Below are 23,191 nucleotides of genomic sequence, written 5' to 3'. Positions count from 1 at the left end.
CTGCGCCCTGGGTTGGCAACATGGGCAAGAGGTGCCCCTGAGCCCTGCCTGCCTTTAAAGCCAAGCTCCTGCTGGGGTGGCTAGTGGCCCCCGGCTGGTGTCAGCCCTGGCTCAGAGGAGGGGGACGCTCGGGTTTCGCAGGGGAGCCCGGACCCTGCTCTGGCCCCCACCGCCCGCGTTCCCCAGGCGTTTGCTTGCCCTTGCCGCCCTCGCAGCACCCCTGGGTGCCGCGCTGGGGTGCTGTGCCGGGCTGGATGGAGGGTGCTGTGCCCGCCCAGCTCTGCTCCCTGCCCCGATTTCCTTGTGGCAATCCCAGAGTCTTCTCCAGATCCAGCTCTGGTTTTGGGGGCAGCCATCGCCTCTCCCTCTCTCTCTCTTTCCTCTTCCCTCCTTCTGCTCTCCTTCCTCCTCCTCTCCCTCCCTCCTCTCCGCACTGTGCTCTCCGGGGGCTCTGGGTACCGCTGCAGCATCACAGCCACCTCCATCCCGGAGGCTGGGAGCGCGGCGCGGAAGGGGAGGGCTGCGGGGGACAAGCCGAATGAATGGGCATCGCCTCGGTGCTGCTGGAGCCTCCGCATAGGGGCGAGGCGGCCGGACCGCGCCGCGGGCAGGGGGGCAGCGGCGGCCGGCCAGGGGCCGGGGCCGGGCCGAGCCGAGCCGGGCCCCCCGCCGCCGCCGCCGGGGCGCTGCGAGGAGCGGGCGCTGCCCCGCCGCGGGGCCGCTCCGGGCCGGGCGCCGCCTGCTGCCGCCGCCGACCGAGGTGAGCGGGCGGCTGCGGGGGCTGCGGCGGGGCCGGCGGCCGGGAGCCCCGACGGGGCGGGCTGCGGGGCCGGGGGGGACCGGGAGCGGGGCGGGAGACGCCGCCCGGGAGGGTGCGGGGCCGGGCTGGACGGTGCGGGGCGTGGGGCTGGGGCCGCGCTGGACGGTGCGGGGCTGGGCTGGGCTGGATGGCGCTGGGGCCGGGCACCAAGGAGTTAAGCGGCCGCGGAGCCGTCGGGCGCTGTGTGTGTGTATGTGTGTGTGCGTGTGTGATCCCGCACCCACCGGGGGCGTGGCCCATCGCACCCCACGGGTGTTTGTGCGCCGCGGTGCGGGGTGTCGGGGCTCCACGGCTGCGCAGGCTGGGGCCGGGGCCGGAGCCCCCGCAGCGCCCGGCCCCGCCGCTGCCTCCGCGGGAGCCACCTTGCGCTGCACGCGTGTGCGGGAGCCGCTGCGGAGCCGGCCCCGGCCGGGCGCTGGGTGCGGGGGGCGCGGAGCTGAGCCTGTCCCCGCCCGCCCGCCGCGGCCAGCCCGGCCCAGCCCAGCCAAGCCCGGCTCGGCCCAGCCCGGCTCAGCCCAGCCCGGCCCAGCCCGGCGTGCGGGTGCGCGGCCCGCAGCCTCGGCGCGCCGCTCCGCGGGTGCGTGGCGCGGGCACGCGTGTGTCTCGGTAGGTGATGCGGGTGTGCGCGCTGGGGGGCGGGGGGCGGGGGGCCGTGCCAGGGAACCCGCGGGCGTGATGCAGGGGGCAGGGGCGCGTGGGGAGAGCGGGGAGGTGCGTGGGGTCTGCGAGCGCCCGTGTGCCGGGGCTGCCTGCGCCCTGCGTGGGCAGGGGACAGCGGCCGGTGGGAGCGGCAGGCTCCGGGCACCCCGGAGGGAGAGGGGCTGCCAGCTCCCCAGCCCGCCCCCGGCTCTCTGGCCCCAGCTCACCAAGCTGGAGCGTGGCCCCGGCCTGCGCCTGGCTGTGTGCATCCCGAGGAGGGGGACGGCAGAGCTCAGCCCTCCGCACCCTTGCCTCGGACCCCGAATGTCCCCCTCGCCTTTCCCCGGGACGGGGACGAGCGTCGCTGTGCCGTGTGGGCAGGCAGCGCCCGCTGGCAGAGCTGCCCCGCCGAGGCAGGGTGGCCAGCCTGAACCTCGCCCCCGCTGCCCGCCGGGTTTTGCCCATGTAAGGGTGCTCCTGTTCGCACCAGATCCCACGGAGCCAGAGGGGCTGCGGGGCAGCGGAGCCGGCTGGCGGCGAGCAGCAGCGCCTGGCAGGGCAGTGCCCTCTGTTCCCTCGTGGATGCGGCCGGCAGGCAGGCTCCCTGCATGCCCCTCCGGCTGTAGCAATGGCGTGGATCAGCCCTGAGGCAGCGGTCGGGTCATTGCGCTCGTGTCAGGCTTTTGGAGGGGTGGACAAGCGTCCCCCCGCCTGCTATCCCCCTCCAGGAGAGAGGGGCCACAGAACAAACTCTCTACGGGCCTTTGCCGTGACGCAGTTAGGAAGCCCCGGTCCAGGATGAGGCCCAGGCAGGAGCAGGATTTAGAGCCTTGTTGCCATCATTTCAATGGAGTTTGGCACCAACGTGCCTTGGAGGATCTGAACCTCGGTGACCTTCCCGACACCGTGCCACTGTCCTGGCATCGGGCCGGTGCCCGCCACACCGTGAGCCAACGCGGCCGTGCCGATGCGTGGGGGCTGGCAGCTGACAGGACCTGGGCATCTCGGAGCGCTTCCTGCAAAATGGACTCTCAGAGCCTCGCGAATCCACCTCCGACTGCTTCTCCTCTGAGGAAGCACAAGGCAGAGCCAGCCCAGAGGCTTCCTGCAGGAAGCTGTCGCCTGGTCGGGGCTGCCGCTCCTGCTCCCGAGACGTGGGGCTGCTGCTTAGGCCAGCAGGAAAATGGGGCTGTTCCAAATCTGGGCTCGGCAGCTGGTGTGTGCGAGCCCAGTTCTGCTCTCCGCAGCAGCTTGGCTCCCTCGCTCCTGGGTGTACATGACGTACCGGTACAGTTGGAAGCACGGCTGCAAGTGGGGAAGGAATAGAGCAGCTCGAGGGAAACGTGCCACTCTGCAGCAGCCGACTTTTGCACCTTTGTGCACCCTCGCGCCAGTCCAACGGCGCTGAGCTGAATTTCGCCTTTGGAGCATAAACATCTGGCAAGCCAGAAAAAAAAGTAAATTGAATAAACATCAGTAGTAATTGGAGACCCGTTTTGAAATTGGTTTGCTACCTGCGTGCCTCCCAGGCAAGCTTTTCTCACGTTAACCATTGTGCATCTTTGCATGAAAAACGAGGCTTTATCTTCAGCCTGGGTAACAGCAGCGCAGCGTGGATAGAAATGAACGCTCTGCATCCCCTCTAATCTGTCCACAATCGGGCTTCTCCCGGGCACTGAGCTGCTGCTGCCGTCGTCAGAGATGAATAGTCCTGGATCCAGATGGCGGCTTGCTTTCCTCGGTGCCCACATCATCCCTTCGCCATCCACAGAGGAGAGGAGCAGCCTGCGAGAAAGTGGCCCCGGGAGGACCCTCGTGCCGCGGCAGCCGCCTGCATCCCTGGGTTTGCCGCCCGTGGCTCAGGCTGAAGCCGTCAGCTTGTGCTCGGCGGCGTCAGGCACAGGCGAGGCAGCACCTGGTTGCCAGAAGCTGCGCCGACTTCCGATTTGCTTTTGGACAGGGTTCAAGGTGCTGATTTTGAGCTCGGAGCTCGGCATGGTTTTTCTTCTCGCCATTTTCCAGCCCGGATCCGTGGCACCCGGGGCTGAAGCCGCAGCTGGCCGAGCGCTCTGGCCAGCCGCGCCGGGGGCCGGAGGCAGCGGGCAGCCCCTTGCTGCGGCTCCGCGGCCCTGGGCAGCCTTTTGGCCTCCTGGGGCACGGGGAGGTGTGCGGAGTTGCCCGGCTCAGGCTGAGACATCTCCCACCCTTCCCGCGAGGAGGCTGCATCTGAGGGGGGCTCTGTCCGTACTTGCTGAAAGCAGGGGGGTTGCAGGCGGACCCCAGGCCATAGCTGGGATGATCGGAGGGAGTTGTTTTGAGCAGGGAGTCTGCTTGGTTATTCTTCATTTTGGGGGCGGTGTTTTTTGGTTTATGCAGAATAAATGGAAGTGAAGATTCAGCTCCTCTGCTTGGGGATGTGAGAGAAGCCCTCGGCACGAGCCGTTGTTTGAGGCGCTGCGTCTTGCCAAAAGCTGGCTACCTGACAGCAAAGCCTTGTTGGACCCGCGCTCCCCGAGATTTGCGCCGACCTCTTGCAGCTTGGACTTGGTATGTCCTGCTGTCTATGGCATAAAAATGGCAGTGCTCTGCAGAAGATACCTCTATTTCACACTTGTATCTGCTCGCGTGCCTTGTTTGGGAGCTCGGCTGGGTTCCTCTGCGGTAGCGTCTTCGGCCGCAAGAACCCTGCAACTGTTAGCAGTGTTTCCAGCGGGCTCCTTGCGCGACCTCGTGTTACGGTTTTGCGTGTGCGAGAGCAAGGGCGTCCTGAGCCCCTTCTTGCTTGCGAAGACATCGCACCAGGCAAGTTCCCGTGGGGCTGGACCCTAACGTGCCAGCTCTGGTTTTGCTCAGGCAGGCTCTCGCGGATGCCAGCCTTTCCCAGCTCGAATGGCTGGCTGGTGGGTTCGGACGGAAAGTGTCCTTTCCTGAGAGCTTTCCCTGAACGAGGCCTGGCTCACTGCAGCTCTTCGCAAAGCTTTCCAGCTGCTTGGAGGAAGCGCCATGCAACTTCCAGAGCTGTCGTGGTGATCTCGGTGGTTTTGTGCCTCTGGGGATGGGGGGGCTGTGACAAGCAGCCCCAAACCTGCCCTCCGCCGGCTGCAGGGTGGTTTAGGTGTCCCCTGGGTCTGGCTCCTGCGTTCCCCGGGGAGCGTGGGCCCTTCTGCACGTCCCTTGGGCGACTCTCACATCGAGGCCCCCAGCGACTGCCGTTGGGTTTGGTGTCCCCTTTTACCTCCCGCGCTGCCCATAGACCAGTTGGTGAGGGCTTGGAGGAGCTCTCTCTGCGGGAGGGACCCGGGAGCTTTGAAGATGGCACTGACGCTTGCAGGTGGGCAGAGGTCTGTCCTGGGAGCAGGGAAGGCAGGTGGCAGCTCCGTGTGCGTGTAGAATACGTACAAGGCAGGAGCATTGAAACTACTCAGCACTGGCTTAACTCTGTGCTCAGGAGGAGCAGCATGAGACCCGTGACGAGTGTCATCAAAGTCCATCAAGTGTTTAATATCCAAATCCCTCAGCCATTTGTCTCAATGTGTCTTGGCAGGAGAGGGGCCACCCACGCGATTTCCCTTGCAAGATGACAAATGTGTGACAGCACCGCAGCTCCAGCCGTCCCCTCGCTGTCCAGCGCGGCGATGGTGGCTGGCCGGCATGGCTGGCGTGCCACAACCCTCTCCCCACCTCTTCCCCTCTGTTTGCCATCCCCTCAGATGTGACGGTATTTTCTTCATCCACGTTGTCTCAGGGCCTTGGTAGAGGAGCTGGCACTGGAGGTGGTCATTGATTTCTTGCGTTCAGTGCCCGGGATGGCCCAGCTGATGGCCGGGGCTTTGCAGGGAGCAGCTCCCCTCCGTGCCGTGTAGGCTGGGAAGAGCATGCGGTGAGCGTCCCCGGGATGTTTCAGGGCATCAGCTTGTGCCCTGAGGAGCCTCAGTTGCCGCCTCCTCTGGTGTAAGACGCCGCTCTGGCCTGGGGTGCCCCGTGAGGAGGACAGGGGCGGGCTGACTGTGTGTCAGGCGGGTTTGAGTCAACCGAAGTCCTCGGCCGCAGGCGCAGAGAGCCTCGCGGTTTGCTTTGGAAACATCCTCTGGGTGCTAACGCCTTCCACCATCTTCTTACCTCCGTCCTCCCCGGCTCAGCTCCGTCCCCTCTGGTGTCTCCAGGGCTTGCACAGCTCTTGCCCCGTTCCCATCGACCATGGCTCTCTCCCAGCCCCTCGCTCACCTCTGGGGCTGCCCTGGCGCAGCCCTGCCGTAACGTGTCCTTCTGTCCTTCACCCTTGGGGCAGGGCCAGGCAGCTGCCAGCTCTGGTGATGGTGACAGCCGTGCCTTCCCCAGGAGGCTGCCGGGGCCGCACCGGGGTGGGCAAGGGCCACGTCCTGCTCCATCAACAGAGCAGCGCCCCACGAGATATTTATAGGCTCAGTAATGTTATTCCCCTGCCAAACTATTACTGAAATAGGCTCAGTGTGTGTCATAGGAGAGAGGATTTTAATGGCACAGTTTCTTTGCTGCGGGAATGAAGTTGACGCTCCCTCGCCGCTTCCCTCGTCCGATTAATCCTTCCCATGGCAGAGGTGTGAGGGGATGGCTGGTCTGGCAGCTCGGCTGGTTCATGGACCTGGGCAAGTCCTTGAGATGGGCACCTCAGCCAGGCGTTCATCGCCCGTGCCCGCTGGGACCGGCTGCCTTGCACCCGTGCTCGGCTGGCCCTGAGCTGCAGGGACGGTGGTGCCTCCTGCCGGCTCCTGAGGAGACCCCCGGGGGCACCGAGCCTGGCGGGAGCCGCCAGGACCCTGGGGACCCTGCTCCTGGGGCAGATCTGCCGAGGCAGCCGGGACGCAGGGCTGGTGTTGGGACCGAGCAGACATTGAGGGACAAGGTGCCTTTTCCAGCAATTTTTGTGTTCTGAACAGTAATGCAATTTTCCAAATGATCAGAAAGGGTCAGTTTGGCATTTTCTAAATAACCCACCCTCCTTTTGTCTCAGCTAGACACTGCTGCTGGTTTGGGAAGAGGTCGAAGTCCAGTGAATCCTTTTAGCAATGCCTCAAGGAAGCGTTTCAGCTGGCTGAAATGCAAAGCATTTCTCAGCCTGTCAGCTCACAAACACTGGTATGATTCCCTGTCCAGTCCCCGCTTGCTGTGGGTAAAAGTCTCTGAGGTGGGAAAACCGCCTGGAGGCTGGAGGTGCAGGGATGGACAGGCCCACCGCAGCACGATGGCCGGTGGCCTCTCCCCGGGCTGAGCGCGAGAGGGTGATGCTCGCCGAAGGTGTGCGTGCCCTCCGCGATGGGCTGCGGGCAGCAGGGCTGGGCAGGATGGGGCACCCAAGCTCCCGATGAGCTCCTCAGTCATTTTCTGGGGCTGGCCAGGCGTGGGTCCTGGCCCCGGTCCTGACCCCGGCGGGGTCCTGGCCCCGGCGGGTCAGATGGGTCTGCCGGTGGGATTTGAGCCCTGAAGGGGGTGAGCAGAGGAGAGCAGCCCTCCCGCTGCCCGGCACAGGAGCAGTGGAGGCCAAGGTCATGGGCTGTGAGCCATGGGGAGCCAAGCCCCCGTGTGACGTGGGGATGGGAGGCTGCTGCAGACCAGGGCTCCCTAGGTTTGGAAGCAGTGGCTGCTGGGGACCCAAGGAACGACGCGGAGCTTTGGAGCTGGAGGAGCAGCTGCCGTGGAGCTGCTGGCCGTGCAGCCCCTGCCCTGGCCACCCTGCTGTCTCTGCTCCTCTGCTTGGAGCTGTGAGCTGGGGAGGGAAGCCTTCCCCCCCCATTGCTCCCTGGCAGCCCCCGGTACTGCCCACATGTGGTGCAGACGGACCCGCTCCTGGGGCCTCCATGCCCTCTGCCCGGGTTGAGCCAGCCAGGGGCTGGGGGCCAGTGGCCAGGAGGAGCCCAGCGCCCGTTCCCCCTAGCACCCTGCAGTGCTGCCCACAAGCGCGGCAGCCAGGCCCTTGCAGAGACAGCTTGGAAACTGGGAACCGACGTGCTAAAGAAAAATGTCCTTCCCACACAGCCCAGACTGTCCTCCTCCCTCCGCCAGTGCTGCTGCTGGTGAGCTGCAGGCTCAGCACCGCGCCGGGAGCTGGCCAAGCAATGGTACTCGCAGGATGGAGAGACCCGAGGTCCAGGGCGGGGAGGGCAGATGGAGCAGGCAGCCTTGAGGAGGCTTCTCCTGTGATGCCATGGGTATCTCCCAGGACCCAGCCCGCCTGCCCATGCCTCTGCGGGCCTCCCTTTGCCTCCTGCTAGCTCAGCGAGCTACCTTTTGGTGGAGGTTGCTGTGGATGGGGCGCTGACGGCGGCTGTGCGGCTCTGGAGGCAGCGTCCCTGCCCTGCTCTCCTCCTGCCCACGCCTCTTTGGCTTCCACCGTCGCTGGCAGCCCCCCCGGGCAGGCTGCCCAGCCAGCTGGACCCCTGGTCCTTTCCACCCCCAGTTATTTTCTGGACAGTTGTTCCTCCCCCTCTGGTGGCTGCGTATCCCGAGATCGGCGCTGAGTGCTCTCCTCCTCCTCCTCCTTGCTGTACTGTCCCCTAGGACAGACCATTCAGCTTGCTCCTCCTCCTCCTTTTCCACTTCATTAATGAGTCTCTTTGCACTAAGAAGTCGTGACAGCTGCCGGGGGACCTGGGAGGACTGTGGTGCGCAGTGGGGAGGCCACCAGCCCAGCTCCTGGGGTTTGGGGCGCTGGGTTTGGGACGCTGCTATGGTTGCCTCGGTGCTGGCTGAGCACCCTGGGGCCGGAGGGACGTGACCCACAGTCAGCGCTTTGCACTTGCTCCCCTGCAGCAGCAGGAGGTGGAGAAGTCAGTTTGGGGCAGCTCCCAGCTGCTCTGCTATGGTTTTGCCCCGTTTCTGCTGTGCATGGTGCTCCTTCCCCTGCTGCAGGGCTTCTCCTTCGGGGCTCTGGTGGGCAGGGGGTGTGCAGCCCCCGGGGTGGCCTCCCAGCTCCGTCCCTGCGGCGAAGATCCACGTGGCCACTGAAGCTCCTGCCAAGGCCCGTGCATCTCACAGGAGATTTCCACTGGCTCTGGTGGGCTTTGGCTCTGGTGGGCTTTGGCTCTGGTGGGCTGTGTGTGGGCGGGGGATGCGGGTCCCGGGCAGCCTCCAGCACCTCACCCAGCAGCTGGTCCGCAGCTCAGCACGTGCCGGTTGGCAGCAGAGGGCCTGTGCAGCAGCTGTGCGTGGTTCAGAGCCTTACTAGTGAAAACTGGACTTTGAGAACACGTTTTGTGGGCATTGCTTTAATTTCCCAGTGTCTCAACACTCTGTAAAACCCGAGAAACTGAGATAGTTTCTTCTCGGCGGGGAGGGAGGCTCCTGTTGTCGCACTCTCACATATGCACACACACACGCACAGAGGCTCTTCTTTCTCTTCCTTCCCACTTTCCTCCTCCGAAAGACTTCAAACACTTTATGAAAATGTTATTTTCTCCCAAACTGTTGCCTTTCTGCCTTCCTCTCCCCGAGCAGCCTGCTGGCTTTCCCTGGGCTCTGCTCGCAAAGCGCGTGGTTGCAGCCGCTCCGCGTGTGCAGTGTTAGCGACGTCCCTGCGGCGGCCGCGGCCGAGCCTGCAGAAGGGGGAAGGTGCTCGGGTGGCCGCGGCGGGGGGCCGGGCTGGCCCAGGGGGCTAGCAGCAAACCGCCCGTTGCTTCTGGTGGGGCTCATCTGATCCCTCCAAGTCGCTCTAGATGCAATAAAGCAAAACCCTCCTGCGAGGTGGTGCGGTGAGGACGCGGCTGCCCAGCTGTGCTCCCCAGGATGCCATGGAGGTCCTGTTCACCAGAAGCACGTTGGCGGATGCCCGCGGCAGCCTGCCTGCCTCGGCAGCTGCTCTGCTCCAGGGTGCCAGGCTGCGGTGGCGGGCAGGAGCCCTGCTCCCCCTGCGCGGCGGTGGGCTCTGCCGTCCGAGCGTCCTGCGGGCACGGATGGACCTGGGGACAGGCTGGAGGTGGGCTGGAGTTGAAAAACCCTTTGTTGTCTCGTACGAAGGGGACTGACTCACTGCTCTCCCGTGCTGTCATAAGCAGATGGATGATTTAATCACCTAGCAACCAAAATAACGTCAGGTGAGGAGCGGCGCTTCCTGATCTGCTCGTGGCCCGCAGCCCCTCCCCCGGGCTGGTGGCAGGGGCCAGGCAACCCCTGCCATGCCCCAGCCCTTGGGCTGCCCTGGGGCAAGGCTGGGAGGGAGCCCTCTCCTGCCAGCCCCACCGGAGCCGGCTGGGGGCTGCGCTGGGCGTCGCGCCTGCTGCCAGTAGCCCAACAGAAGCGGCTCCCGGAGCCCTGGCTGGGGTGGTGTGTGCAGGGGGTGAGGGTGTCCCCCGAGGCCAGCTCCGGGGAGGGTCAAAGGGGCATCTCCAAACATGCATGGAGAGGCCGAGTCTCTAGCACCACTTGGGCAGGTTGCTGACTGTCTGGACCATCCAGAGGTCCCATATGAGGAGAGGGAGGCTTGTGCCCGGGACATCCAGAGCACAGTGAAGTTTCTGGCAGGTGAACCCAGAGGACTTTGGATGGGATCCACCAACCCCTTGGCACCCCCTCCTCTGTGTGCACCGCTACGGCCCCAGCTCCGAGTGCCCTTGGCTCCTGCCCAGTCCCCTTGCCTGGCACTCTCTAAGCGGGAGAATAACCCTGGCATTGGTGTGTTCGTTCCAGTTCTCCCATCGTGGGCAGGGAGGTGTTTGCCTGCCCTGCCCATGCTCATGGCATAGCCCTGGTGCTGTCAATCCTGTGCTGCCTGAGATGGCAATGACTTCCTGAGGGCTTCAGCCGCCCCCGAAGGCTCTTAGCACGGGGCTACTGCAGCCCTGCAGGATGGGTTCACTACAACCCACCCTGCAAGTGCTGGGACATGCTGGAGCAGGGTCTGAGCTGAGAAGGAAAGCAAGTGCCAGGCAGGGGGAGGGCTGGCCCGGCGGGGCGCGGAGGTGTGAGGACACTGTTGGTCTTGGGGTGTTCGCGCTGCCGTTTGGAGCTAGCTGGAGGCCCTTTGCTGCAGAGCCCTTGACGGCTCCTGGCATGGGTGCGTGCGCAAGGTGGTGCAGTGAGGACGCGTCCGCCCAGGCCATGAGCTCTAGCAGCCTTGCGGGACTGCACTGCGGGGCTGCCCAGGGTGGGCTCCTTCCCCCAGAGTGCCTGGTCTGACGCTCAGACCTCGGTGGCAGCGCGAGATCACTCACAGCCCTCAGGGCAGCCCAGTATTAGCCAGTCCAGGGGCTGGAGGGTGGATGGAGAGGGGCTGCTGGTCCATCAGGCACTGACCCAGACCCGTGCAACCGTCTTCTCGCCCCGCCAGAAGGAAACATCCAGCCAGGGAGCGGTTGTGCCAGGCAAACCTCTCGGGCTGTGGAGGTGTGGGCAGTGGGGAGCTGCTCCTCCCCTCCTGCAGCCGATGAGGCTGAAGGACGCGGGGCTATCGCAGGAAGGGGTGGGCTGGCACCAGTGCTGCGGCTGCCGAGGACCGGAGGAGGGCTGTGTAAATAGGGCACCCCATCTCCCAGCTCCTCTTTGTGGGACAGAGCCGATATAATTAGATGATACGCCCTGTTCTGTGCAGCGCGCCGAGAAAGTGTCTGTGCCGCCGTGGCCCCGGGGAGCCCGGCAGCCCTACTTTGGTGGCACCGCTTGTCCCAGCGAAGGTGAGCCACTTCTAGGCGGTGAGCCCCGACTAGTTTGCTCTCTCCTTGCCTGTGCTACTCCAAGGAGCACTGCTTGGTCTCCTTGCTGGACGACCACGTCTCCTCTCCTCTGCCGTGGGGTTTGGTGGCTTTGGTGGACCCTGCTGACCTACAAGAGAGGGGTCAGGGAGGTGGTGCTGGCAGGAGCTGGGCACGGGTCAGCACCTGTGGCTCTGCACACCTGTGGGAAGAAGTGACCAAATGCAGTGCCTGCCACAGCAAGACAAGCTGCGGGACACCAGGCTGGCCTCTGCGGGCCAAAGCGCCGCAGGCAGACGGGGGGTGGAGGGGTCCCTCCGAGTCAGGCTCTGAACCTCACTAGTGGACGTCCCAAACTGCATCTGCGCTGCCCCTGGAGAGCCTTGTCCCTCAAAACGTCCACGAAAGCATCCTGGGGTAGCTCCAGAAGCGCAGCAGGCAGCGCGCATCTCCCTCGTCCTCCTGCTGACACGCAGCTCCCTGCTGCCGCTGGTAGTGTGCCATTTCGGGGGAGAAGAACAGCCAGGGCCTGCTCTGGCTTGGCCTACTTCACTTCTGCTCAGTGCCCCGGCTCTCCTCTGAACGCCCTGTGGTGGTCTCCTGTTGATTGATTAATGACCACAACCTAGACACTAAGCAGCCAGCTATTGATTTCTGCCCCAGACCCTTCTGCACATCCCCCTGTTGATCAGTTGACCCTCCTGGACTGCTCCTGCCAAAGCAGATGAGCCGTAGCTATTGGGGAACTCCTGCTTTGTGGTTCTGACATCAAAGCCATCAAATCCAGCCATTTTTGCCCCTGTCAGCAGCCAGGAATGTGTCTGGCATCTCCACTCCTCCACTTCCAGTTCCTCCGCAGGGATGGCTCAGACCAAGGACCCACCAGCTCCATCAGGGTCCCTCTGCCAAGCTCCCATCCAGGGCTGGGGTGGATCTGGGGGTGCTCCCTGCGGAGTTTGCTCTGGGAGCATCCCTCATGGGCACGTGCCCAGCACAGAAAGTCCTCAGAGACCCAGCCTGCCTCGCCTGGGGCGAAAAGACTGTCGTTTTCCTTGACACGTTTTAATTTCCAGTGCCATTCCTGCCCTTTCCTCTCTCTGCAGATGTGACTTTCTGGTCAGCTTGATGTTTTTGCGTAGGGTGGCTCCGTTTGTCCTCTCCTCCAGGCAAGGAGGACCAGCCTGGGCAAGGCACTGCTCCCCAGGGAGCCCGGGTGTCCTCTGGCACCCGGACCTCAGCTGGCGTTGCTCAGAAAGGGGAATTTCACAGGATTCACAAGGACGAGGGAGGAGAAAGTCCAAATGTGTGGATTTGAGGAGGTCGTCCCGGGTCTGAAGCAGGCTCTGACTCTCCTGTTTTCCCCAGTGATGGAAAAGGCCAAGCCTGGGAAGGAGCCAGTGAATCGAGCCCAGGCTGCGTGCGCCCTGCTCCAGGAGCAACTGGAGGAGTTTTCCATTAGGAAAATGAACCTCTGCTGACAAAGCAGACGAGGGCCTGCTGGAAGTTGGAGACTGGCTCCAGCGCAACTCCTTCTGCAAGAGCCCGGCCAGCAGGCTGGCGTCTCCGCTCAGGACGGGGACGGGGAGGCGCCGGCGGGCCTGGGTGCTCTGCTGGGCTGGGGCTCGTCGCCGTTTCCCTGCGCCCTTCGTTCTGCGTGCGCCATCTTCTCCCTGGTAGAGATAAGACGAGGTATATTTTTCCACTGAAACTCACAGTTTCTGTAACTTTCATCATAATGGGAACATGAAATCTTGCCTCCCCTAGAAGTCCGTGGAGCTCGAGCGAGAGGTTGCTCCACGTTTAACTGGCACGGTGCGGGGAGCTGCGGTTTGGACAGTGGGTGCTTTTCTCCCAGCTGTTGTGCTGGCATCGCTGTTAGATAGGTGTCTGCAGAAAACACGCTCGGTTGTCGTAAAAGCATGGCTGAAAGTCCTGTTGTCTCTCAGATCATATGTTTATGGGCATAAAGAGCTTTTATAGGTAGATTAACTTAATTAAAATTGAAAGCATTCATTAATACCACTGTAACTCAATCTAATATCTTAAGCTGGCCGGGCTCATCTTGGCGATGAAGCTGCTCCTCCGTGGGTGCCTGTACCCATCGCCGAGGCTTCCCGTGTCCTCCCTCTGCCTTCGCATCGCGTTTGCGTTTCTGTGTTGGGTGATGCCGGATCAGGGTTGTGCCAGAGGCTTGCTGAGCGCCGAGGGTCGGTGGGGAGCACCCGGGGCCACACAGGGTGGGAGACCGTCCAGGGTGGGTCTTGCAGACATCGAGTCCCAGCAGGGTCATACCGGGAGGGCAGGGCTATCTCTGCCCTCGTGCCCTGAGGATGTGGCTCGTGCTTTCAAGCTCTGGCTCTTTGCTCTCTCTCTCTCTCCTATGGAAAGTCTTTGCTCGCAGCATGGGGCCCTTCTGGAGGCAGCTGAGCGCCTTGGGTTTGTGGCCATCGGTGGGCTGGGCTTTAGAAGGAGTGTGATGCTGGGGAACGGGGGTCAGCACTAGGATGACTTTCGGGAAGGCCAAAGTTGTAGAGCAGTTCCTGAGATGGTCCTAGACCCGCCTGATCTCCTGTTTGATCTGGAGCCAGTTTCTCACCCAGGAGGGAGGAGCCCAGTCCTGTAAGGAGCCGCATGGGAAACAGGGGCCCTGCTGGAGGCAGCGAGGGTTGCGAAGGGGCTGAGGCCAGCCCTGCTGCCCCTGCTTGGCGGGGAGCCCTGCCGTGTCTCCGGGCACCGTCTGTAGGAGGTGTTCAGAGCAGCCTCCACACACTTGGCATGGGCATCACCCAGGACACAGAGGCACAGGGCTGCTTCCATCATGCCCTGCCGTGGCCGTGGGGCTGGGGTGGTGCTCTCGGGGGTACGGCCATGCCTGTCTGTCTGCACAAGGACCGCATCGCCCGTGGCTCTCGGGGAGTCCCATCGCAGCACAGAGGTGCCGGTCAGGGCTTTCCTCTTGCAGTCCTTCCCCGGGCAGAGCCAGCTCCCTGCCACCAGTGGCCACGCAGGGAAGAGGACAAGGAAGAACCCCAGGCAGTGGCGTGAGCAGCGGGGCGCCTGCTGTGCTGCTGCCCGCCGGTGCCCGGTCCCCTGGCAGGCCTTGCCCATGGGCGGGCAGGCAGGAGGGTCCGCGTCCCCCTGAGGCAGCCCAGGTGGCCTCCAGCCCGGCGCCAGGCTGCCCTTCTCTGGCAGCGGCACGAAGATCTGATTTGTCTCCCCTGCCTTCAGTTGGCCCCACTAAGCAGGTTTTAATTTTGTTAAATAAATATGAAGTAATGGCAGCGAGGCTAGGAGCCAAATGGCCTGGGGACATCCTTGAGAGCCAGACAAGCTCTGCAGAAGGGCAAGACTCGCTGCAGGAGCTGTGCGAGCTGGGGATGGCATCGGGCAGAGCCTCCGAGGGCGAGAGGGAGCTGCTGGCAGCGGGACCAGCGGGGTGGTCCTGGGCTTGCTGGCGTGGAGCAGATGCGGCTGCACGCTGCGGTGTGCTCACAGCGCCTTGCTGCCTTCAGAGCAATTTCTAAATGGCTGCTAAACATCACTGTCAGAAGCACACTCATCTTCCCTTCCTAATTAGTGGATCAGACAGTAATTTGTAATCCTTTTGAATAGGAAGATCTTAGCGTCTAGCCCTGGAGCCTGGGCAGGACACAGGGGATGGCAGCACGGAGCGGAGCTGCCCTGGCCGGCAAGGCGTCCAGGCAGGGATAAGGCAGAAGGGCTTTCTGCAGGGTCCTCTCGGTCTCTGCAAGAGCTGGGCTCCCCTGTCTCTTTGGTCCAATGCACCTTCCTCTTCCTTCTCCAGATTTTTGGCATTTTCATTTCTCTTTGTGATACCAAGTGTACAATAATCAGCATGGCAGCCCCAGCAGCAGGCTGGCTCGCAAGTCAGCTCCTGCTTGTCTCCACGGCGGTGGAGGTGGCAGGGTGGCGTAGCTGGTGGGAGCCGGAGCCCTTTGCGCCGCTGGCGAGCCGGCTGGGCACGGTCACGCTGGAGTTGGGATGGGCTGGGGTCGGGGAAGCTCCCCAGGGCAAACCCATCCCAGCGTGGGTCTGGTCTTAGGTGTGCTGGTGAGCATTTGCATTTTCAGGGCTGAGGATAAAATGAGACCTGGGAGCAGAAGGGGGGAAAAAAGCCAACAAGCTGAAAAATAAGATGCGAAGGAAGAGGGAATGAGGGCAGGAGGCGCACAGAGGGCAAGGCGGAGAGCAGAGCAGGCAGGAGCGGATGCAGGTTGGATGGGCGGGGGAGGAGGCCAGCATGGCGAGGGGCTGGACTGGTGGCCATCAAGAGCAGCGTGTGAAGCAGGAGTTTGCTGTGATGGCCACAGCCTATCCCAAGCGTCAGCATCTCAGCGTGGCCCTTGGACAGACCAGGGCACGCTGGAGGGAGCGAGGCGGAGGCTGGGGATGGAGGCGGGGGTCACAGCAGCTGCCCCGCATGAGCAAGAGCAGTGGTCGTGGGGTGGAGTGGGGCTGAGCCCGGGGAAGGGCAGCCGGCAGACCGGCTCACGGGAAGCTCTGGGTTTGTTAACAGCGGTGGCAGGCGGGGTCGGCGCTTTGGGCAGACTGAGGGGACCGAGGAGCGGTAGCATGCTGGGAGAGGGTCACGCAGCCCTTGCCGCGTTACGGATGGCAACTCCTTGCTGCTGGTGTCTTTAGCATCAATTAATCTGGGAAAAGCAGATCTGTCCTGCATGCATTAACCTTTATAAATGGCTTAATATGAGGTGGAGCCATAAAGCACGGGAAGGGTCGTGGGAGCGGTGCAGACACGGCTCCTGTTGTCACCCCGGGTGTGAAGAGCCTGGCCCCGGGGGGCACAGCCTCGGGGGCCGGGTGCCCGTGGGGCAGGCGGGGGGACGGAGCCGTCCCAGGTCGCAGAGCAGAGATCTTGATGGAAGGAAACAGCTACAACCAGTGACTTCAAGGAACACCACTTTCCTACTGCATTTCTACAGTCTTTAGAAGAAAGTGTTTATAATAGCATCGGTGACTCACTGAGCGCACTTTACTCACCAGTTAATGACGGAGCAGAGTTCCAGGGCTCTTAGCCATTCTGGCTTAGATCAACTCAGCCTTTCTCCAGATTCCCATTAACAGAGGAAAGTGGTCTGGGGCATTCAGAAAGGGCAGGTGAGCAGCACGGACAAGGGGGGCATCTTCTTACCCCAGTCCCAGCTCCCCACAGCTCCTGATGCTGAGGGTCTGCATCACAGCCAGAGGTAAAAGGAGAAAGCAAGCGATTTCGCAGAAGGGCTGGGGAGTCGCACGTGTAGAGGCTTCAGAAGCCGCACGCTCTGGTTTTGGTGCTCATCCTTGCAGGCCCCCAGGCAGCTGCGCCCCAAGGCAGCTGCCCACAGGTCCACGGAGAGGGCGGTGGGGTGTCGTGGAATGAAGGGGCACTGCGGCGGGGGCAGGGAGCTGGGGAGCCTCAGGAGCTGCTCTTACACAAAGCTATGGGTCTGCAGGGGAGAGGCTGCTTTGGGGACTGCAAGTATTCACAAAACATGTCGATGTGGTGCTTAGGGCCATGGTTTAGGTGTGGACCTGGCAGTTAGGTTGATGCTTGGACTCGATGATCTCAGAGGTCCTTTCCAACCTTAATGATTCTGGGATTCTAAGAGGTTCCTGGCAGACAAGCTTCATGCCAAGCCTGGCTACGAGTGGCTTGCAGGGAGCAAAGCACAGGAACAGGGCCAGCATGCAGCACAAGACCTTTGTGCACCATCAGAGCCTGGATCCGGAGAGAGGGATGGGATCTGGCTGTCTGGGAGAGAGCATGTCCCGCCAGCGTGCCCAGGCTCGCTGCCCTGGCCGTGCCCCAAGTGAAGCGTGGCATTTGGTGGGTGCTGGCTGCGGGAGGTCCCAGCCTGGCCATGGCCACGGCTGCTGAGGGCGGGTCGGCGGAGCGGGCGGGAGCCCGGCTGCTGAGTCCTGGCCCTCTTGCTGCGGTGAGCTTCCCCGCTCTCGCCCTGGCCGCCTGCGCTGTGCTACCCAAGCAGTGAATCACGGAGCCAGGGTGAGCGAGTGCTTGCAGGTAATCACAAGCAGCCTGTCATCACTGTCATGGGCTTCGCCCTCCAACCTGCCACGCTTGTCACGCCTGCCGGGGGAATGTGGTGGCCCCAGGCACTCGCTGGCTGGTTTAGGCAAACCCGAGGCCAACCTTCCACAGGTCCTCCCCTCCTGGAGCGGCTCTGGATCAATCCACTCCGCGTGAAGTGGGAGCGTTGACACCAGCGTTGGCACTGCTTTAGATAAACTGCGGGATCGGTGGGATCAAAACTCGTTCCCTTCGTGTGCCGGCAGCACACACGGGTCTGGCTCGTGTGTGGGGACCTGGGGATGGCTGTAAAGGCTCCTCTCCTCTGCCAGGCACGTGCCAGGCTGGTTGTGAAGCCGTTGCAGAAGGAGGATGCAAAGATGAAAATGAAAACGATGCTCGAGTGTGTGGGGAGGGGACACGTGGGAAAGGAGGTTGAGCTCTGCCTGCTTTGCAGTTCGTGCTGCCTGCGCCGCCCAGCTGCATCCCATGGGGGCTTGGGGGGCTGGAGGCTGCTGGGGCTCCTCAGCCGGGGTGGGATGCGCACCCAGGCCCTCCCTGGCAGGCAGGCGGGCCGCCCGCACCGCTCTGCTCGTCCCGCCACGTTCAGACTGTGCCTCATCTGCAATTAAATGTGTCCTGCTGGCACTGAGACCGAGAGCCAGGGAAAGACCCCTGTGTCTGAGAATAGACTTTCTTGTGCCTGTCCGTCCTGTTTGGATGCTGGCTGTACCCGAACTGCCGCCTGGGACCCTTCCTGCCTGTGCTGGCCCCCAACCACGCCCTGATGCCAGCCAAGGGCTGTGCTGGGACTGGGGGGTCCGGGCTTGGTCCCTGGGGCTGGGGAGGTTTCCTGGAGGCTGGGCTGGAGGCCGGACCCAGGGCAGAGGCAGCCGGAGGGGGTGATGCCTCCCCGGCTTGCAGTGCAGGGAAGGGGCTCACCCACATGAACTGAGGTTCCCGTGGACCAGAGGAACCCCTCCTCGGTCAGAGGGACTGTGGAGAGGGAACAGCGGGAGCTTTCTGGGGGCTTCACAGGCTCCTGTAAGCCTGGAGCAGGGGCCTGAGCAGCACCTGGAGCGTGGCTTGAGAGGGGCTGCTGCCAGCGGGCTCACCCCAGCGTGGCCGTGGGGTGCCCGGGGAGCCGGGCTCTGTGGGGCAGCCCTGGCACCTGCGCTGCCGGTGGGTGAGGCGTTCCTGCAAATCCATCTTCCAGACTGCTTTTGACAAGACCATAGGTTCCGAGCTCCTTGTGTTGCTGTCACGGGGCAGTTCGCAGCTGCCCCGTAATCTCGCCAGGCTGCGAGGTGTTGTCTCCTCCGGGCACGGAGACCTGCCCGCGTTGGCCCGGTGCTCGGCGGGGCAGGGGGACGTGCGGGGCCCCTGGCATCAGCAGGGCCCTGTGCTCAGCCCTGGCCCTGGACACGTGGGGCTCCCAGGTCCCCAGGGAGGGCAGGGTGCCCAGAGGCAGCTCTGTCTGCATGCGATGGATGGGGAGATCATCCCAAACCTTTGCACCGCAAAGAGAACAAACAGAAATATTTATAGGAGAAATAAGTGGATTGAAGAATTCATTTTAAGATCTTTTTTCTCCTAGCTTTTCCTTTTTCTCCCTAAATTACCAAATCCGGGACAGAGAGCTGGCTGTTTGCATTTGTCACACATACACATGATCTTACATCTATACATTATCTTGACATCAGAGGAAAAGTGTGACATTTCTCTGGCTGTGCAGGCAAGAAAGGACACTGCCTGCTTTTGGGAGAGAAGAGGTTATTATCAAAGGGCTACAGACAGCTCCTGGAAAGGAGAATGAGAAATAAGGACGGAGAGCACAGAACTGGGAGTGACAGTGAGGCGCTGCAAGAGCAAATCTTCTCCTGGTCTTTTCATCTTCCCTCTTTATTAAAGCAGGGCAAGAGCGAGCCTCTCACAGCGTGGACTTAGTTATTATTTTAAGGAAAAAGAATCTGTAAATGTGATAGCTGGAGGGAGTTGCTGGATTTTGTTTGGGGAGGAGACTAAGGGAAACGTATCCACAAAGCTTTACCGCAGCGAGGCTCAAGGTTAAGCCAGCGCAGCCGCCGTACCCCAGCCAGGTGGGTGCTGAGCTCCCCGGGGTGGGGACGCTTGTGCCACTGTCTCAGCTCTCCCAGGAGTTCAGCACCTCATCCCTGCGGAGCCCAAGCGCCCAAGCACGTGGAGGGGGCATTTCCCAAAGTGCCACGTGAGCTTGGGAAGCTGCCGAGCCTTGGGCGCCCAGCTCAAAGCAAGCTTGGGCTGAGGGAAGGTGTAAGAGGCAGCGTGTGTAAAGGAACCCGGCCGGGCACTGGCCTGGCTCTGCCCCAGCTCCTGGGGACGGGGAGCCCCATGGCAGCCCCTGCCCCTCGGAGTCCTCCAGCGCGCCCAGCCCGCTGCCCCTCAGCCCTGCCTCCTGCCCCTCCTGCCTGCCCTCCCTCCCAGCAGGGCAGGGTGGCGAGCTGCCGGGGCCTTCCCCGCGTCCCCTCGCCCTGCCCACCGGAGCGGATGACCAGCTCGGCGCCCTGCACGTCCCGGCAGTGCCCGCGACTGGCAGCTGAGCGCTCTCCTTGCGTGGAGCCGTCCTCGCTGGGGCCAGCTGGGCAGCCCGGCCGCGCCAGCTGAGCTGCTGCCAGGCAGCTGGGCAGCCAGGAGGAGCCTGTCCTGCCTCCAGCCTCCCAGCTGCTGCCCCGCCAGGCCCCACAATTTGCCAGATGACAGCTCGCCTTCCACCCCAAGGCGTCTCCCGGCCATGGGGCTCCTGGGGCTTTCTGTCGGTGCAAGGTCAGATGCTCCCAAGGGCTGTCGTCCCTGCTGCAGAGAGCTGCAGACAGTGTCTTCTGCTGAGCCACCTCCTTTCTGCTCTGTCTCTCTCCTCGCACCAGGGAAGGAGCACAGTGCCAGCGATGCCGCCCAGCCAGATTGCTTCCTAAAGGACCCTACATCCAGCTCTTGCTCTCCCCTGAAGCTCTTCACACCAAAGCATCACAGCCGAGCTCCCCTCTCCCACCACAGGAATGCAAACAAACCTGTCTCAGGGCTTTACTGCAATGAAACCGGGCATGAAAAACAGGGGGGAGAAAAACTTCCAAGCCTGAGACTGGTGGTAAATCCTGCGGGGGAGTTTCCGCAGGGATTCGGTGCTGGAGGGTCCCTGTGGAGGTGACCCGTCCCAGCACGGGAAGCCGCAGCCTCGGTGCCTCCAGCCGTGCTCCGGAGCTGGCGGAGCTGGTGCAGATGAGCTCGCAATCGGAGAGCAGCAAACCGCAGGGACTGGATGTGCGTGTCGGCCCTCCCACTGAAGGTTTCTTGTCTGTCTCAGGGGAAGCCTGGAAGGCAAAAAGGCTCCCGCTGTCCTCTGAGTGGCCAAGGTCATTTCTGGGAGCCAGTGCAGATGCCGGCTGCCACGTGGCTTGTGCCTGCAGCACCGTGGGGTAATTAGCTGGAAAGATGGTCAAGCGGCACGAGAAATGGGCAAGGAAAGGAAGGAAACAGCAGAGCCGTGCCCAGACCGGGGCCTGAGGAGGATGCTCTTCTCTCCAGAGGTGCCTCGCCATGCTCAGGTCTTCAGCCCCTGGCACGGTGAGGAGACGTGCGCAGGCACGTGTGGAGCGAGGGGTGGGAGCTCGGGCTGTGCTGCCTACCAAAACGCTCTCGGTTCTGCATCAGGGTCCTGCAGGCTCCCCACGGTGCCTCTGCAGTGCCCCCAGACATCCTTCCCCGGCCCTCCGCGGACAGATTGTGTTTGTTTCAGCTCAGCGCACTCATTAGATTAAAGTGGAAGAGTCGATCTGATCAAACTTGGAAACACAAAAATAAGCGTGCTGGGTTCAGCAGATGGAGGGAACAGCCTGGCAAGTCGGGCGAGCGATGGCAGCACCCCACCGCAAGCACTCGCAGCAGCTGCTTCACAGCAGCCCTCGGACACACCTTCCCCGCACCGCGGTGCGTGGTGTCCTGCCCTGCGGCGCAGCACGCTGGGGATGCCAGCCGTGGCCCTGGGAGGGGGCTAGGGGCAATGGGGTGTGCGCTGGGGGCCAGATCCCCGCCCGGTGCAGCCACCACTGGCACTCCTGGCTGAGCGTCGCGTGGGGCTGCGGCTCAGGCCTGGGTTTTTTTGCGGCCCCGCTGCTTTGCTTCCCTCGAACCTCCCTGGCAGTGAGCCGGGGAGCTGCTCCCACTGCCTCCAGGCAGCCTGGGACGGGGGTCCTGAGACCCCCCCACTCTCACTGGTGTTTACTGGGGCCGAGGATTTGCTGGGTGCTTCCGTCATAAACCTCAGCAGGGGCAACGGTTATTCCTCATCTCGAAGGACAGCGCTGGCAACAGAGGTGCATGAACCTGTGCGCTACGGTACAGCTGCCGGATGAACGTTTTATGGGGTATTTACTTTGCCGTGACGCTGAAACGCCTCTGGAGTTGAAGCACTGCTGAAATACATCTCCCCTGTACTTTCCAGCTCGTTACCACCCGAGTCCAGCCTGGCCCGCACAGGGAGCAGCAGTGCCCCTCCTCCGGGGACCCTATGCCCTCTGTGCCAGCAGAGAAAGCCCCCTCCGGCTCTCTCCGGAGGGCCTTGCCCTCGAGCCCTGCCCTCGTCCTTCCCTGGAGGGGGCCTGTGGCCTCCAGGCACTGAGAGCCTCCCCGAAATGTCCTACCCACCATCCATCTCCTCCAGCACTGCGGGAGCGACTCCGCAGTCGAGGTTTCGGCCAGCAGAAGGGGAGCCCCTTCTGCTGGAGACGTCTCCGACCCGTCTCTGCTGGGGGATTCCCGTACATTGCTGTCTGCTCCAGTTTCGGAGTCGTTTTGCCCCTCGGGTTTGGAGCCTGACCCCCAGGGCTCCTCCCAGCCCAGCGAGGCCTGGTTGTGCCTTGAACCTTCTCCTTAGATAAATTTCTAACGTGTTTTTTCATGGTTTTCTAATGGGTCCCTGGTCTGGGGGGGGGCTCCCAGTGCCTGGGACTGGGGGCAATGGTTATATCTCCTGCTGAGCTCAGTGGGAGATGGGCCCTGGAGGGAAGGAGCTGGCTGCTCAGACCCCAGCACCAGTGTCCCCGAGCACGGGTCCTGCTGTATGTGTGCTAGGGGACTGGACTCCAGCACTAATATTCCAGCATGGATTTTAAGTCCTCTGTGGGTGGTTTCACTGATCGTGGCCATTGTCATCCCGGCAGCGCTCCTCAACGGCTGGGTCGTGGCCTGGTGGCGCTCTGTTGGGTGCGTCTTGCTGCCCAGTGTGTGCTGATGACGGACCAGAGTGTTTCTTCAGGGAATGATGTGCCACAGACCAAGTACCGTCCTACCCAGTGTCCCCGTCCCTCTGAGCTGGATGCTGTTGGGGCTGCTCTGACTCCCAGTCTGCTTGTGTGCTGGATGAAGAGGCCAAGAGCCTGGGCTGTGGGAGGTACAGGCTCCATCCCTGGGTCTCCTCTTGGCTCCCTGTGATCTCTTTGGCAAGTCGTTACCCCTCTGCGCCTCACGATACCCAGCTGCAGGGCAGAAGTAGGGCTCATCGGACATACTGGGGAAGGTGCTTCTGCTGGTGTCGTGCAGCGGTAGGGTCTGCAGCGTGGTGGAGCATTTACAGCAGGGGCAATCACCCCCTCTCTGTAGTGTGTGGGGACAACCCTGGGCCAGCCTCTCGCCACTGTCCTCAGCCCATTGGTGGATGATGGGGCTGGGGTGAATCTTTCTGCCTGTGCTCCTCAGTCTGGGAAACCTCCTCCTCCTGGCAAATGCTTCTGTGTTTGCTCCAGGGTCTTGTGAATACATGGGGTTGTCCAGGACGCTGAAGCACACTGGTTTTTAAAGAAAACCAAGCAGGGCAGTCCTGTGCTTTGCTTTGTAGCAGGTGACCTGCTTGGGATCAGGCAGTCCCATCTGCTCTCAGCCCCAGCTGGGTTTTAGAGCCGGCAGGGGATGCCTTGGGAGGCAGCTGGGACGGGAGGGCTCCGGTTAGTGCTCGGGACTGAGGGAAGAGGAACTGGAACCTGTTGGAGATTGCCT

General features: G+C 62.7%; 1 protein-coding gene across 7 annotated transcripts in view; it reads left to right on the top strand.

Moving 5' to 3' along the window:
• Positions 1 to 692: 692 nt before the first annotated feature.
• DLGAP4 (DLG associated protein 4) overlaps positions 693 to 23,191 on the top strand; it is a 157,773-nt gene continuing 135,274 nt past the window's right edge. For 2 of the 7 annotated variants that reach the window (XM_087749538.1, XM_087749537.1), the window contains exon 1: positions 694 to 760. The gene's annotated coding sequence lies outside the window, so the exon portion shown is untranslated. Of the gene's footprint in view, positions 761 to 23,191 lie in introns of all 7 variants that reach the window. The other 5 variants (XM_087749539.1, XM_087749540.1, XM_087749536.1 and 2 more) reach the window with 4 other exon arrangements.

This window comes from Nipponia nippon, unplaced genomic scaffold (assembly GCF_047370975.1).
Source record: "Nipponia nippon isolate SJK-2023a ecotype South Korea unplaced genomic scaffold, ASM4737097v1 scaffold_13, whole genome shotgun sequence".
In the NCBI taxonomy this organism is placed as follows: Eukaryota; Metazoa; Chordata; class Aves; order Pelecaniformes; family Threskiornithidae; genus Nipponia; species Nipponia nippon.
This window is presented reverse-complemented; position numbering and strand designations above follow the sequence as displayed.